Source organism: Triturus cristatus, chromosome 2_2 (assembly GCF_964204655.1).
Source record: "Triturus cristatus chromosome 2_2, aTriCri1.1, whole genome shotgun sequence".
Taxonomy (NCBI): Eukaryota; Metazoa; Chordata; class Amphibia; order Caudata; family Salamandridae; genus Triturus; species Triturus cristatus.
The window spans coordinates 850,530,875-850,547,149 of record NC_140582.1 but is presented as its reverse complement, the minus strand read 5'-3'; the positions used below and the strand labels follow the sequence as shown (position 1 = coordinate 850,547,149).

General features: G+C 42.1%; 1 long non-coding RNA gene across 1 annotated transcript; it reads right to left on the bottom strand.

Annotated features, from left to right (window-relative positions):
* Positions 1 to 3,029: 3,029 nt before the first annotated feature.
* Positions 3,030 to 10,826, bottom strand: LOC146862873 (uncharacterized). Its single transcript, XR_014978193.1, has 3 exons — positions 10,717 to 10,826; positions 9,437 to 9,504; positions 3,030 to 3,385 (listed from the first exon to the last, which is right to left on the bottom strand). It is a non-coding gene; the product is annotated as an uncharacterized LOC146862873 (long non-coding RNA).
* Between the last annotated feature and the right edge of the window lie 5,449 nt (positions 10,827 to 16,275).

Below are 16,275 nucleotides of genomic sequence, written 5' to 3'. Positions count from 1 at the left end.
CATGTACAGAACCGAGGGTGATGGAGGTATTAAGAAGAGTAATAAGAGGTGCTGGACAACGGGAGAAAATCGCTCTTAAGATGTGTGCTGGGCAAAGATCAGCAGGGTAACCCTAAGTAACTTTTCCCAGGATATAGTGGAAGACCTCAAATGGAATTGATCAATGGAGGAGGATGGCTGGGGTCGTGGGGGACAGGTAAAGGAGGCAGGTGCCAAAGGGATATTCTGTTTTATGATGGCAATCTTCTCAATGAAGAAATTGTTGAGAGCATTACACAGGGTTTGACAAGGGATGGGCCTAGAGTCAGCACTATTAGAGCCAGAGTGTTTGTGCACAATTCTAAAGATCTCTTTTTGTTTCTTAGTTGCCAGATGAATTTTCGGATTGAAATATTCCTGCTATGCGGAGATAATTCACTTTTTGGACACCTGCAACAGGGCCAAATAGTGAGGCTTTGAATCGGGACAATATTTACGGCGCCAGAGGCGCTCCGCCTGGCGAAGTGCTAGTTTTTGAGATTTTAGGTTATTGGAAAACCATCTGTTGGGATCGTGCGGGCGACGGATTCTGACACATCTCAGAGGAGCAATCTGATTCCATGCTTCAGAGAGCCAGGTATTGATAAGGGTTACCTGCTTATTTAATCGGTAGTCACTCAGAGTAGGAGCGAAAGGGGCTAATTAAAGACCTAGAGTGACGGTATCTACTGTATTCCAATTTAGAGCATAAGTGTTTTTGTACAAGGTTGAAGGTTTTTCATTTGGCAAAGGGGCAGAGAAAATGATCAAAAAGTGATCAGACCAATCCCAAGGGGATATATTAGGTATGGAAATGGGAAGATTGACGTTCCAGATTTGGTCAAGAATGTCATTGTGAATGTTTGTGGGAACAAAAATATGAGGCATGAAGTTAATGGTATGTAGTGTGTCAGAAAAAACTTTAGACATAGAGTCTTCCGTGAGTCCCCTGGCCAAAAATTACAATCACCTAATAACAAAATAGAGGAGTTGTTAACGACCAGGGTGGCTACAAGATCCTGTAAGGCTGGGATAAAGTGGGACATGGATTGAGGGGGACGATAAAGCAGTACAACAGTGAGAGGGGACTCGAGATTGGTAGAACGTACCACCAAGAGGTCGACTGATGGAATAGATAGTTGATGAAGAGGTTGAAATAGGAGGTTAGAACAAACAATCATAGCCACTACGCCCCCCATCTTACCCTCAGGGCGGTCAGCGCGGAGGATATAGTAGGAGTATGGGGGAGAAGTGAGAACATCAGGTATGGAATTGGCAGTGTACCAGGTTTACATTAAATACAAAATCTCAGGACTGTAAGTTTTGATAAAGTCAAAGAGCTCCAATTGGTGTTTAACAGCAGAGCGAGTGTTGAGAAGAGAGACCGAGGCCAAATGATGACCTTCCATATTATTGTAACGTCACCATTGTTTGTAACCTAAATTTGCGTTGTCTGTCTCAATTTAAATACATTGTTCATGGATAATCTTTAAATTCTATATAGTGTAGCCTGTAGCAAATAAGGGGCTAGATTTTCTAAAAGATGACCTAATCCTGCATGCTCATCCTCCGTATCAATATCCTTAACAATTTAGCAAAGATAAAACCTTTTTACGGTCTTTCAGACAATTATGACAGGGCAAAGTCAGCCAAACACAAGTATCATGCATTGTATTCTCATTAAAGAACACTACTAAGTTGCCACTTCTACATCCTAGTACACGTCCTTTGGACATTTCATTCTTTATATTTCATGTTTGCATGGATGGCCATTTTGATAGGTCAGTTTGGCACGATTTATTGTTTTTAATTTTCCTTGGTACCACCAAAGTGGAAGGTATTGCTTGTGTATCTGTTCAAAAGTTAAGTAATTTCTGAGGTATCGGTCTCAATCATGTAAGAGAAGTCACCCTCACTTTGGTAATGCATCAACTGTCAGACCTTATGTTGCAGCAGTTTCCTTACAGACCTACTTTTCACTCAAAACACTGTTGATTTATTTAGGGTTCAAAGGCAAGACCCTTCAGGGCAATAGTTGTAATTAATAACACTCCACGGCCATTCACTTCATTACTCGGCGCTTAAAGCATGGAAAGAAGTGAAAAGTCATGAGAAAAGCGCAAATTAGAGTTGGCGACATACACAATGCAAATATCACAATGATGCAGGACAAAAATCCGAAGATGATACGCGTAGTAGACTGGCAACCCGTTACGTCACACAGGGGTTCCATTAACAATCATCTTAAATATCTATCATGACGTCTGGAAAATGAAAATTAATGAATATTTGGATAGGTCATGTCTCTATCACAATATGCCTTACATAAGGTAGGTAACTTAACCTTTATGTCGGTTGTTTTAAAATTTTACAATTTCATATTTCTTAATGGTTTACATTTGGACTTTAATATATCTTCATTAATTATCATGCATTGGAACTCTATGCAGTTACAGCTGTAACTGCATTAAGAATCTTAGTTTATGAACACATATACTGTATTACGTAAGACGAAATCTTAGATTTAAATCATGTATGTTATTTCCAGACCACACTAACAAAAATGTAACAAAAGAAGAAAGTTCACACATAACTCTTAAAGTCTTTGTCCCCAAAACAAATTAAAACAAGAACTGTGTCTTTATTGCTTAGGATGCATTATGACAAGTATGTTTAGAACACTAAGTCGCCCAACCTTCTTAGCATTTGTACATAGCTATTGTATCTCTCACACACAAAGTAGATTCAGGTCATGGATTACATATTGAAACTACACTGGGAATCTAGTTAACAAAGAAAGTAGCAACATGTGTTATTTAACATTGATCTTTTGTAACTCTTAAGGAATTGTCCAAAAAAACAATAATTCCTTTTTTATTTTTTTGGGTGAAATATTTTGGATTGCATATCCCATTGATACATGTTCTCAAAAAAGATAATTCTCATGTTATGACAAGGAAAGAGACTTTGTCCATGTTTGCTTGGAATAATGCTTCAAAGACTACAAAGAGTCAAACCATTAAATTTTTATTTTTCAAATGTTGTCAAATATATTTACACTCAAGTACAAAACACTGTTCTGCTTACGAAAAATAAATATTACATATAATTTTACATAATACATATGATATGTGAACAAATTAAACGCCTATATTACTCTTAAAAATAAATGTAAAATAGATTATATGCATCTAAAAATCACACTTCACATCACAGATGTTGTGTTTCTAATACTCTTACAGCACTGCACAAATAAATAGCATTATAAGCATTTTCGGCATCTAAAACCATCAATCGCCAATAAGGATGATGCATCTGTTTCAATGCATTCAAGATGAATCCAACGACCGCATTCATCACAAAACGGCTGTTGGAAAAGGAAATGAATAAATCAATGTTAATCCCTTTAAATTGTATGCTGGTAAAATTTTTGACATTTGTAAACAATTTGCATAGTAACCGTGCCCAATTTAAAAAGGAAAACTATTATTTAAAAACGATACGTGATGCAAGTTTTCCTGATAATCACTAGGTTCATCAAAACTAGTATCTTAGTGCTATTCGGGTTTTCACAAAACATGGTCAATGCATGCTTATTATCACATTGGCGCTTCACCTCTCAAAGTTTTCATTAATTATAATACCTGGTTGTTAGAGCATTGGTATTAAGAAGGGTCCCTTTAAACAACACCTTGCATTGTGCCACCATAATGGTAGTTTGGAATCAACTCACACAAACTTCCAATAGAGGAGGCATTAAATACTGCAAACAAAATTAAAGATTTTAAAAGCATCAGGAAAAATACCTTATTTACTCTTTGCACAAAGAGTAAACTGAAATATTTGTAAAACAGCCTTTCAACATGCCTTATATCACATACCGCAGGGATCATTACAGTCCAGGGCATAGTATATTAACATTCGCACATCTGACAATGCACTTTACAGTTTAATTAAGTATTTTACAAGTGAACTTTGAAATTGTACTGCCACTAATTTTTTTCCCAGGGTCATGATGCTTTCACAGAAACCGATTTTGTTTGCTGTTAAAGAACAAGTTACTTACATTCTGTAACGATGTATCATCAAGAATCATTATTTAGTTAGATTCCTCACCTTAGATATAGCCCCAGGCGTCAGACTGGATTCGGAAATAGTTTTGTAACAAAACCCCTTGCGCGTCGATAGGCGTCTAATGTGGCTCCTTGCCCGTTGTTGGCGTCCTGCGCAGGAATGACGTCGTCAGAGTACTTAGACGCCGCCCTCGTGCTCTGATGTCAGTTCTTGTACATAGATTTCCACGCCAGGAACACACAGCCATTCAAGAGTCCGATACTGGTGCAAAAAAAGTCTAGGGGCCTGAAAAGGGTAACCTTAACCCTAGGTGTCTGTTTCCAGAACTGGGAGGCAGGATGGGTCTGATTAGGAATCTAACTAACTAATGTTTCTTACAGAGACATCGTTAGCAAAGGTAATTAACTTTTTTATCTGAAAGAAACACGTTACTTATATTCCTCACCTTAGAATAGATACCACAGCAATACCAACACCGGTGGTGGGTCTGCAAACCAAGATCACAACACAAAGTCCTGGAGAACAGAACTGCCAAAGAAGCCATCACTCCTTACTTCGCTATCTAGGCAATAATGCCAGGCGAACGTGTGCAGTGAAGCCCACGACGCCGCCGGACAGATGTCCTTCAAAGGGACTCCCCGTCCCAGGGCAGTTGTATCCGCTGTGGCCCGGGTGGAATGGGCTCCCAGCCCAACAGGAGGGTCCTTTTTAGACAAATACTACCTGATCTTTATACACAAAACGACCCACCTTGGCATGGTCTTCTTGTGTACAGCTTTCACCTTATTAGCACCTACGTATATAACTAAAATTTAGTCCTCCTCCCGGAAATGTTTGATCACGTCCAAATACAAGGAGAGCACACATTTTTGATCCAGACGGTGGAGCCTCTCTTCCTCTTTTGGACGATGCAGAGCAGGAAAGAAGGTGGGCAAGGTGACAGATTGCACAATGTGAAAGGGTGTCACCACTTTCCGTAGAAAAGAATGACGAGTCCGGAGGACAACCTTGTCCGTATGAACATACAGAAAAGGAGGCTTAGATGATAGAGCCTGGAGCTCACTCACCCGTCTAGCCCAGGTGACATCTAACAGGAAAGCAGTCTTAAGAGTCAGAAGACGAAGGGGACAATTATGAAGAGGCTCAAAGGGAGCGCACATCAGAATTGTCAGGACATGATTCAAATCCCACTGAGGCATTACGAAAGGGACAGGAGGGAACATGTGGGTAATGCTTTTATGAAAATGTGAAACTACAGGGGACTTGAAAAGAGAAGGCTGATCAGGAAGCCTCTATATTTTAGAGGTTGCATAAACATAACCTTCAAAGGTCCCCATAGCAGAGCGCTGCTTGCCAAAAGAATGAAGAAAGAGTAGAACCTGAGAAACAGGGGCGTAAAGGAGATCCACAGCCTTTGCTGTGCACCATTCCACAAATTTGTTCCACCTGTAGGCGTATACCGTTTTTGTTGAGGGACGCCTTGCGGCCAGAAGGACATCCCAGACTTCAGGAGGCAAGTCAAATGGCATCAAATGCCGCCGCTGAAACTCCACGCATGGAGGTGGAGGCTGGACAGGTTCTGGTGAAGGTACGCCCCCTGTTGCTGCGACATAAGGTCCTCCTGAAGAGGCAGACGTATCGGAGGATCGGTTAACATACCGAGTAGCTCTGGATACCAGTACCTTCGTGCCCAATCCTGAGCCACTAATTTGACTAGGGCCCGGGCGTGCCTTATCTTCTTCAGCACTCTGGGCAGAAGTGGTATAGGCGTAAATGTGTACAACATACCGCAACTCCGCCCGCGACGAAAAGCGTCTCAGAGCGAGTGCCTTTTTGCAAATTCAAACACACAGAACTGCTGACATTGCGCGTTCTCTTTGTTGGTGAATAGATCTAAACAAGGGTCAAGTCCAAGTTCAGACGTTATTTGTGATCCATCATGCACTGGCGGATGAGTTAGTCTGCTCTGGTGTTCAGAGAGCCCGCCAGATATTGAACCACCATGGTGATGCCCTTGTGTTCCAGCCATGTCCAGAGGCGCAGAGCCTCCTGACAAAGCGTCAACGACCCTACCCCGCCATGTTTGCTGCAATACCACATGGCGGTGGTGTTGTCCGTGAACACCTGCACGACACTTCCCCGGAAAGAGCGAAGGAAGGCTTTCAGTGCTAGTCGGATGGCTCTCAGCTCCAAGCATGTTGATATGGAGTCGAGACTCAGCCGGAGACCATAGGTCAATGATCTCCGCCTCTCCCATATGGCCCCCCCAAGACAGGAGGGAGTCATCCGTCACTACTACATGCTCCGGTTGGGGTTAGGGAGAGCCATCTACCCTTCACCCAATCGCTGTCCGTGAACCACCAATGCAATTGTTTCGCAGTGCCATCCGAGATCAAGACATGGTCGGATAGGTTGCCTCTATGCTGGGCCCACTGAAACTTATGTTTCCATTGCAGAGCATGCATGCGCCGCATGGTGTAATTCACTCACAGGATGCAGGAGGCCATCAGCCACAGAATCCACAGCACCAACCTGACCGAAAGCAAGGATAGAGGCGGAAAAGATGGGAATCAGAGCTTGAATAGCACTGACCCGCTGCTCCAGTGGATAGACCCGGAAATGTGCCAAATCGAAAAAGGCTCCGATGAAAAGGAGCTTCTGGCAGTGACTCTGGTGCGACTTTGGCACATTGATGGAGAACACCAGCGGATGCAGGAGGTTGGACGTAGTCTGGAGGTGGGAGAAGACTTGCTGGGGCGAGCCCGCCTTCAACAACCAGTCGTCGAGATAGGGGAAGACTGTAACCCCTCATCTGCACAGATGACCTGCAAACACCACCATCACTTGTGTGAACACCCGAGTGGCACTGGTGAGGCCGAAGGGGAGCACGGTGAACTGAAAGTGCTCCTGACCCACAGTGAACCCCAGGTAACGCCGATGGGCCGGCAGGACGGGGATGTGAAAGTAAGTGTCCTCCAAGTCTAACACTACCATCCTGTCTACAGGATTGAGGGCAGCCAGAACCGGAGCTAGCGTGAGCATCTTGACCCGCTCCTTCATAAGCAAGGCGTTGAAGCTCATGAGGTCCAAGATAGTGCGTAGGCCCCCTTTGCCCTTCTTTCGAACCAGAAAGTAGTGGGAATAGCAACCACGACCTACTTCAGGCCCAGGAACGCGCTCGACGGCCTCTTTTGCCAAGAGGGCCGTAAAATCCTCCCGCATCAGATTCAAGTGATCCTACGACTTTTGGTGGTATTGCGGTGGCATGGCTGGAGGGTTCGTCTCGAAGGGGAGTGAGTAGCCCCTTTGGACTATTTGCAGCACCCACCTGTCCTAAGTAATGGACCACCAGTGGAGCAGGTGAGGGCAAACCATGCCACCCACTGTGGTGGGATGGTCCAGAAATCTCGGACTTGTAGCCCTTTGAGTCGGATGGTGTCGGGGTGGATGTGGAATGACCGGCACATTGTCCTCCCATACCGGCTCTGTGGAAAACCACACCCCTGACCTCATGCAGGTTGTTTTGTTGGCCGGTGGGTCGGCGGACGTGAGGAGGCACCCCTTCCTTGGCCACAAAAGGTGCGAAAGGCAGAAGTTTGCTGCCGTGGGTACGAGAGACCTAAGGACTTGCCCGTAGCCCGGGAGTCCATAAAACGACCCAGCGCAATATCCGCCTTCTTACCACAAAGACCCTTTGGCTTCGTTATTGTTAACAATATAAAGGTTTTTCTATTTTTTTCTTCATATTTTCTCCATAAGAAATGACGTTATATTTCTTTCATTTTTAATTTCATAAGTTTATCCAGAAACATGTGTGGACACTATCATACGTCAATAGTGGAGAAAACACTCTGTTTAAACACGTACTCCCAAAAGGACTTTTGTTTACTGCAGCTCACAAATAAACTAATTATATGTCACTCTCTCTCTCTCCCCATTTTTGGCATGCTGCTGCCTCCATCACAAAATACCTCATATTACATGACGTGGTGAGGTATGCTCTATCCAGTATTTAGATTTTGATTTTCCATGATTGTGTATTGTTAGATAATTTTAAGGTTACGCTAATGAATCTTCCACCGACTCAACATCTGGGATCTGCATCCACATGTCTTATTCTCACTGTAATTTCCAACCCGTACTTTGCATTTCTTGCCTCATTGCTTTTGAGAACTAGGAGACAGTCTTCATCCTCAAAGCAGATACAGCAACATATCTAAATACGTCTGAGATTTGCGGCTCAATGCCTCTCAATCCCCACTGTTTTCTAATTCTTCTGGCAAGGCCCACATGCGTCAGGAAGTTTCATTCCCGAAATTATTATTCTGCTTCTATTCCATTGAATGTGAGCAGTGTACAATATTGGTATTAGTCCCCTATTTAAATTCTGACCCGTCCCTACCCAGAACTCATACAACGACCACTAGTCTCACTGTGTAAGACCACTTAGTATTGAGATAGGTAGGTCCATGGAGTATGGTGTCTTGACCAATCTCATCTTTATAGCTCAGAAGCTGTCCACCAACATGGTTTACATTGTGTCTTCAAATATGTTCTGCCGCACCAGTAAATGGATCTTTGATAGAGCTATGTCATCTGTAGGATCCGTGTTACGTTACCTTTTTTTATTTTTTTTCCAACAACAGACACTGCATCAGCCGGGACAAGTGGCAAGCCATATAACTTACATCTAAGTCATGGACCGCTAGTCTACCTCCGCTTTGGAGCGATCTAATGACTAATATTGGACTGAGGGGACGCGTTGCACTTCAAATCTATGCAAAACCATTCCTGCCAAATTTTCAGAGAGTACCCACGGAGGTGCCTCTTTGGAATAGAACTGCACTACATGTTTCATGCACATCATTAACTCTAAAACCATGTGGTCCATGACCCAATCAACATGCGCACAGGTGGGCAAAAGTAATCACACCCGGTGTACATGCACATGCATTTTAAGCACGGGGCCTCTGCAATGCCTCATTCATTTCCTTTATACCATAATTTTCATGGTGGTGGAAGAGCTGGCAGTCACAGTGATGCTCCAGTGAAAAAGTTGTAATTTCTCGATCGCACTGCCTGAGAGGCATTGGGTAGATGAGCCACCCCTAAGCATACACAAGTGTTCCGGTCATCCAATTACCAGGAGCATTAACAATTTACCACATTTATCAAAAACTATTTGTGGGAGGGAACACTGTAGATCTGTTAAAAAAATTATTGGTGCATTATGTAAAATGTAAATTTAATAAAATGATTACTGAAAAATAAGTTTATTCTGCTTTCCAAGTTATTTTTATTCACATATTTACAAATATTATTGCTATAAAAAATAAAAAATTACCAGAAATTGATGTTCATCTTCAGGTGACTTCTTTTCGTTGCAGACCCCGCAGAACTCGTCAACAGAATCTAGATGTAATATTCAGTTAAATTAGAACATCTTAATAGTAAAATAAAATAGAAATTACACTTATCTGGTGTTTCAATTACATGTTTTTAACTTTATAAAAATTACTATTTTTTATGCATATGTCTACAATCAAGGAAATTAAGAATATTACAATTTTGAAAAATTTGCATGTTTAACCACAGATTCAGGAATTCTATGATGGCAGATAATGTGCATGTTTAAATGCATACCAAGTCATACATGTAAAGAGAGAAGCATGTCTGTTGTTACATTAACGGATTCATTGCTACAAGTCTAATCATCCATTTTTAAAAAAAGGGTCTCTTTATGATGGCAGCAGGATCACCACCCCCGTGCCGGTGGTGTTGATCCTCCCACCATCACAATGTGATTCAACCACCCCAAAATTCGGATGGCGGTGGAAATCACATTGTTTACACGGCGTGTCTTGCAAGTCGGTCATTTTATGTCTGACTTGTGTAACCCTTAAAAAGGTCTTCATTGCTACGGTGCTTTACACGCACCGCCCTAGTTATTAGTATGAGCCCGTCCATATGTATTTTTGCGGCGGATATCCAGCCTCCAAAGAGACAGACTGATAGTCTATTTTGGTGCACGTTTATTAAGCACTATTTGAGGTCGCACTGTGCCTTTGGGGTGTACGGGTACACACAAATTTTTTACATGAACAAGGTGGCATGCACCACCTTGTGCCTGATACTTTGTACTGTTAAAATGCACATAAGAGCCTTTTAACATTGCGGAATGTGCTGTTGCCTGAAGCACCGTTCGCAATGTTAAATGGCCAGTATGCACCTGCCCTAATGGGGGGCGCATCCGAATTGGGCTATTGGGACTGCCGGAAATCTGGCTGCCGGTCCCATCAACATTAATATGGTGGGCTGACTTATGTCCGACTGCTATCTAAATCAGCCCCTAAGTACAGGTCATATAGGTAATATTCAATAATTACCAAAAAAATATATATTTTATATTCTAAACTTGACATTCTTCTTTGACGGTGTAATAATTTTTCAAAAATTAATTGCAAGAAAAATTACTTTTTTTAACACTCAAACATTTACATTTAATTTTAAATAATAACACACTTTTATATTTATTAATAATTAGCAATGGATTCAAAACATTCAGTTGCCACAAAGGGATTACATATAAACCAAAAAGAGACATATACATTTTTAAACTCTAACCTGATGACTCCATTAGATCAAGCGCAATCTTGATTCTTAAATCATCCATACATTTAGGATTTTGGGTAATTTCTGTTAGCGACTGATGACTGAGGTAGTGACCTGCAAACTAAGAAAATATTGGAAATTCTTACTTTCCTTAATTAATTTAGAGTAAACTGTCTGTTATTAAAAAGATCATGTTTTACATTATTGTGCGTAAAAACAAATATTGTGTTAATAGGATGTCATTTTCAAAGCCATACAACATCTTATTTCCGTTATTCGGAACAACATCACAGTTCTCAATCAAACCACATTATTACACTACTTTTGGTTTTGTTGATACCCAAGCTGGAATCCCAACCTGCTTCCAATGGGCGATTTAACTTAGTCTGTGCCGCCGTCAGCAATCTAATCTCGGAAAGGCAACCGATACAGCCTTGCTTCCATTTTCAAGGCACATTTTTGTTTTTTATTCAGCACTTTCACACTGGCCAAACACCAATTAAAAGTCTTTTGAAAAATGACTTTGGTAACCACTAACAGGGCTGCATACTCCCCTTGTCCTCCACATTGTGTAGTTGTGGGCACATGTAGTGCCACATCAAATACAAGCCACATGTGGCTGCCACCTCAAGAAGCCTGCAAGACTGTGCAGTGTTCATTAAACTAAGCATTTTTTTAATGTGGCTTGTGCTGCGAAGATCAGCATAAGGTGCAATTGAAAAAATTCTGTATCATACAGAAAACTCAGATATCAGATTCATAATTTGAAAATATGAACTTGGACTCCTTGTTGGCAATTCTGCTTACGCAATCATGAAGGTTTAATGCGATTCAAAACCCGACATCGTAATCCGGATGAATGTGTGTTTAAGTGTTTTTACATGACGCTGGCTTTTTATCATCAATGAACTCTCCCTCTCCTGCAAATTATTTCAGAAAAAGCACTTGTGACTATTTTATAATATTTGTTTAAAAAATTATTACTAAAAATCAATGCAAACAGTTATTATTTAATTTACAATTATCCACTGTTACATTTCATAACACCAGTTAAGGTTAATAATAACTTGAAAATTCGTTGCCATCATGCAAAAAACACCGCAATTGAAGACGTCTCTTTGCTTTTGGGTACATTGTACCACCAATTCCCATTTATTGTAGCCTGGACGCTTCACACCCTGTAGGAAAGTGCTTTTGAGACATATGAATTAAGATGTTACAAATGTACTGGTTTTCCATCTGAATTAATCCTTAACAAACAATAAAAAAACATGGTCTCCAATAATGTTATAATGGAAAAACAACATTATATGATTTATTTTTTATTTTAAGAAATCTTACAAATACAAAATAGAAAAAGCAAATAATTTTGGGGAAAGGGTACCTCCAATTAGTCAATAACTGTTTGTAACTTTTGGGATCGGTTGTCAATGAGTCATACAGTAAAATTTTCTTTGTAAGAGGTTTCAATACCTGTGGTGAATTAAGTGAAATTTGTTGTGAAAACATACTCAGAAAGACAAATGCAATAACTAAATGTTATATTTACTTTAAAATATATGTTCGTATCAACATAGGTATAGAACATTAAATTAAATTCTATTCTATAGACATAAATATAACCTCATATGAATTGTAAATTTAACACAATTACTAACAAAATTATTAACAATAGTTCTTATTCCTCATTATGAAATTAGACTGTAATGTTTCCATTTATAATGTTTACTATTCCTTATTAAAGTATGTTTATAGGGGTGTAGGGTCGTGCCACATGGCAAAACCCAGTACTAACCACAATAAAAATATTTTTGTATGAAGAATATTATAATCCACCCTTTCAAAAACTGGCTTGGTATATGGTTCTCACTTATGAAAGTGTAGCATCGTGCACCAATAGAGAGAACTTTTTTGGTGATTCCAGTTTTCAAAAATAACTTTACAAAGCTCTATAAGTGGTAGATTTGCAGAACAGATTTCATGTTTACTCGAGAAGGACTATAAAGCACTTATGTTCACAATGCAAAATGATATGGTATAGGTTAAGTGAAAAAAATTAAAAAAAGCACACAGAGGGGCCGATTCAGATTCCGTCCACAAAACGTACCGACTGACACGGAGCCGGACAAGCAACAAACATACATGGACCGGCACCCTATGACCCGTGCAGTACAATGCAACGCGTGTGAATTACAAACGTCATGTACGGAATACAAGCCTTACAACCGAGCCATAGGGAAAACAATGATCTGGCTGGAAAACAAATGCTAGTTGCAACAACCGACACCATCCTGGAATGAACCTGACCGACAACTAACCGCGATGTCCGATCTGTGCTGTACGATGCAATGTGTGTAAACCCTGATCTACTCGCACAAAGCCCAAGAAGCATAACCGACACGCACAGAAAACCCGGAGCACAAGTAATAGAGATCTATGAAACCGACACGTATGACAGTCAGCGCGAACAAAGCGGAGAAACACGCGCGAGTGAACATCAGAGTCCAGATTGCGGGTACGTGGGTTTTTTTTTGTGTGGTTGGTGTCTGACTTACCGCCAGCGCTGTTGGCGTCGGTTCCTGATCCGGTCATAGATGTAGAGTACTTCTTTGGCCTGTGCAATGGGATTAAAGATGTGTTCGTGTCGTACACGCTGCTTGTTGCTCTTTTCGTACCTGTTGCAAGCTGGTGCGTCTCGTAGCCGTGGATGGAGTTGTGAAGAGAATTGTAGCTGATATGCTTCTTTTACGGATACTGTGACGTGCCGTTTTTAAAAAGGCATTTAACAAAAATGAATGACTTAAAAAGTTAAGACTGGATAATAAAATGAAGGAGACCGGTGGAACCCAAAGCTGATAGAAAGTTAAGAGGTACCTGCAAGCAAAGGTAACAGAGTTTAAGACACTCAAAAGTGAACATGAGGCACTGAAGACGAATGTCCAACAATGTCAGAATGCAGGAGATGTTGATGGTGTCCTTTAAGTAGCAGCTCTGTGGACGAGGAGACACCTTAGACGACCAGGGGCCAGATACGAGCTGTCCCAATCTCTGATGTTGAGCACAAAGTAGTCACTGTGCGACAGGAACACAAACATGCCTTGCCAGTTAAAAACAATGAGGTTAACAAAAAAAAAGGAAGCAGTGTCAAGAACAGCAAGGTCAAAGGGACTCCGCACATGCATGTGAGTCGGAGGAGGCAACATGTAAGTGTTGGAGCACACAGGTGCGTAACCTGGCCCTTGGTACAAGTAACGGACCAAATGAACATGAGTAGCACGAGGACCTCTAGCCAAGAGATGCAGGCACACAAATTACAGATAATGTGATGGGGTCTGAGATCTTTGTAGAAGAGGATGCTGGAGTTAGTAACTTATTTGAGCCTGAAGATCTATGGATTAATGAGCCAAGCAGCCTATGCAAGTTCACTCATTGGACAGGGGTTCTGTTAAAGGGTTTCCAAAGGGTGAAACAGGCCTCAAAGTTATTGTCAAGACTGCGCATGCCTCGATAGTGATGCTGAACTATAATCTGTGTTACTCAGCATGTCGGAGTGCATTGGAGCCCACAATTGGCAAAATTTGCAGCAGCGTTAATGTTTTCGGAGATGCATTGAATTGACTCCTTCTCTCCAAGGGATATTGCTTCTGGTGTGTTTGATAACCACAGGCATGTTCAATAACCTGTATAGAGCACAGGCACAGACTTTGCAGAAAAAAAGACAAGTAAGATCACGATACCAGGAGCAGCATGAATCTCCCCTCTTGTATTATGTATTCCTTAAGTGATGTCCAACGGAGTTCAGAGTGTACAGATGGTCGCAACTGAAATGGTATGTTATTTGAATCTTGCACATGAAGATTCCATGGACCCAACCTCCAATAAGTCTTTAAGTACCATCGATAAATGGTTGTGATAAAGACAGTGTCCCTCAAAAAAAAAGCATTTGAAATGCAACGGGTTTCGCCTTTGGGAAATTTAACGTTTTAAGCAATGCATCATATCATCTTGGGTGCTAAAACAGAAAGAGCTGTGTTTGTATCGGATGTTGTGGGATGGTTATGGGCGGCCACATCGCATGTTGTTGTGAAAGTGGTCACATGCCAAAGAAGTGCACAGGTCTTGTGACGATGATGCAAAGTTGGGATACTGACCACCAGGGCTGGCACAAGGGGAGGAGGCCACCCTCACAAAGCAACATGTTTCAATTATGAAAACGAAGATTGACTGCTTTCTACTTAACCGAGCTAACGCAGCAACAATATTGAGACATTTCAATTTGGATTAATGCCTGTTGACACAAAATGATTTGTGCCGCTACTGGTTCGATCTTGAAGTCGTAGGGTATCTCTATGTCACCACAGAGGTGATTTGCAAATGCCAGGGCACAATGTGCCCCGGCAAGGTGAGGAGGTCAGCGGCTCAATATAGCTGTGTTCCTGAGAACTGCATTTTTTTTTAAAAAGCACTCACATACTATTGTGTATTTCACGCCATTTTTTCCTTTTCAAAATGATTTAATGTGAAAAATGTTGTGCTGTGCTGAGAGTCATATCTGCATTGGTTTGCCGGGCCAACTTTGTTCTCTGCAGAAAACGGCTCTTGTGCCTTATGTTGTGTGTGTGAAGATTTTCTGGGAACAGAAGAATCTAAAAATGTGACGATGATTATGGGAAGGAGACAGCCACTCCAGCTGCATGTCTCCTCTAACTTTAGCTGCACAGCTAAAACCGCATAGCAGGCGTAGGACCTTTCTAAGGTACTTAGACGCCGCACTCGTGTGCTGACGTCAGTTCTTGTACATAGCTTTCCGCGCCAGGAACGCAGAGCCATGCAAGAGACCGACACTGGTGCCAAAAAAGTCTAGGTGCCTGAAAGTGATAACCTTAACCCTAGATGTCAGTTCGCAGAACGGGGAGGCTGTGTGGTTCGGTGCGGAATCTAACTAATTAATGTTTCTTACAGATACATCAATCTATCAATCAATCAATCAAAAACATTTCTAAAGCACGCTACTCACCCGCAAGGGTCTCAAGGCGCTAGGGGGAAGGGGACTGCTACTGCTTTTAACAGTCCGGTCTTGAGTTGTCTCCTGAAGGCGAGGTGGTCTTGGGTCAACCGAAGGTGGATGGGGAGGGAGTTCCATGTCTTGGCCGCCAGGTAGGAGAAGGATCTGCCTCCGGCGGTGACCCTTTGGATGCGTTGTACGGCGGCGAGGGCGAGGCTAGCAGACCGTAGCTGGCGGGTTGGCGTGTGGAAGGTCAGGCAGTTGTTGAGGTACTTGGGGCCTAGGTCGTGAAGAGACTTGTGTGCGTGGGTGAGGAGCCTGAAGGTGATCCTCTTGTTGACGGGGAGCCAGTGCAGGTCCTTCAGGTGGCTGGAGATGTGGCTGCATCGGGGGATGTCCAGGATGAGTTGGGCGGAGGCATTCTGGATGCGTTGGAGTCTTTTCTAAAGCTTGGCTGTTGTTCCAGCGTAGAGTGTGTTACCGTAGTACAGTCGGCTGGTGACGAGGGCCTGGGTGACCGTCTTCCTGGTTTCGGTCGTGATCCATCGGAAGATCTTGTGGAGAAA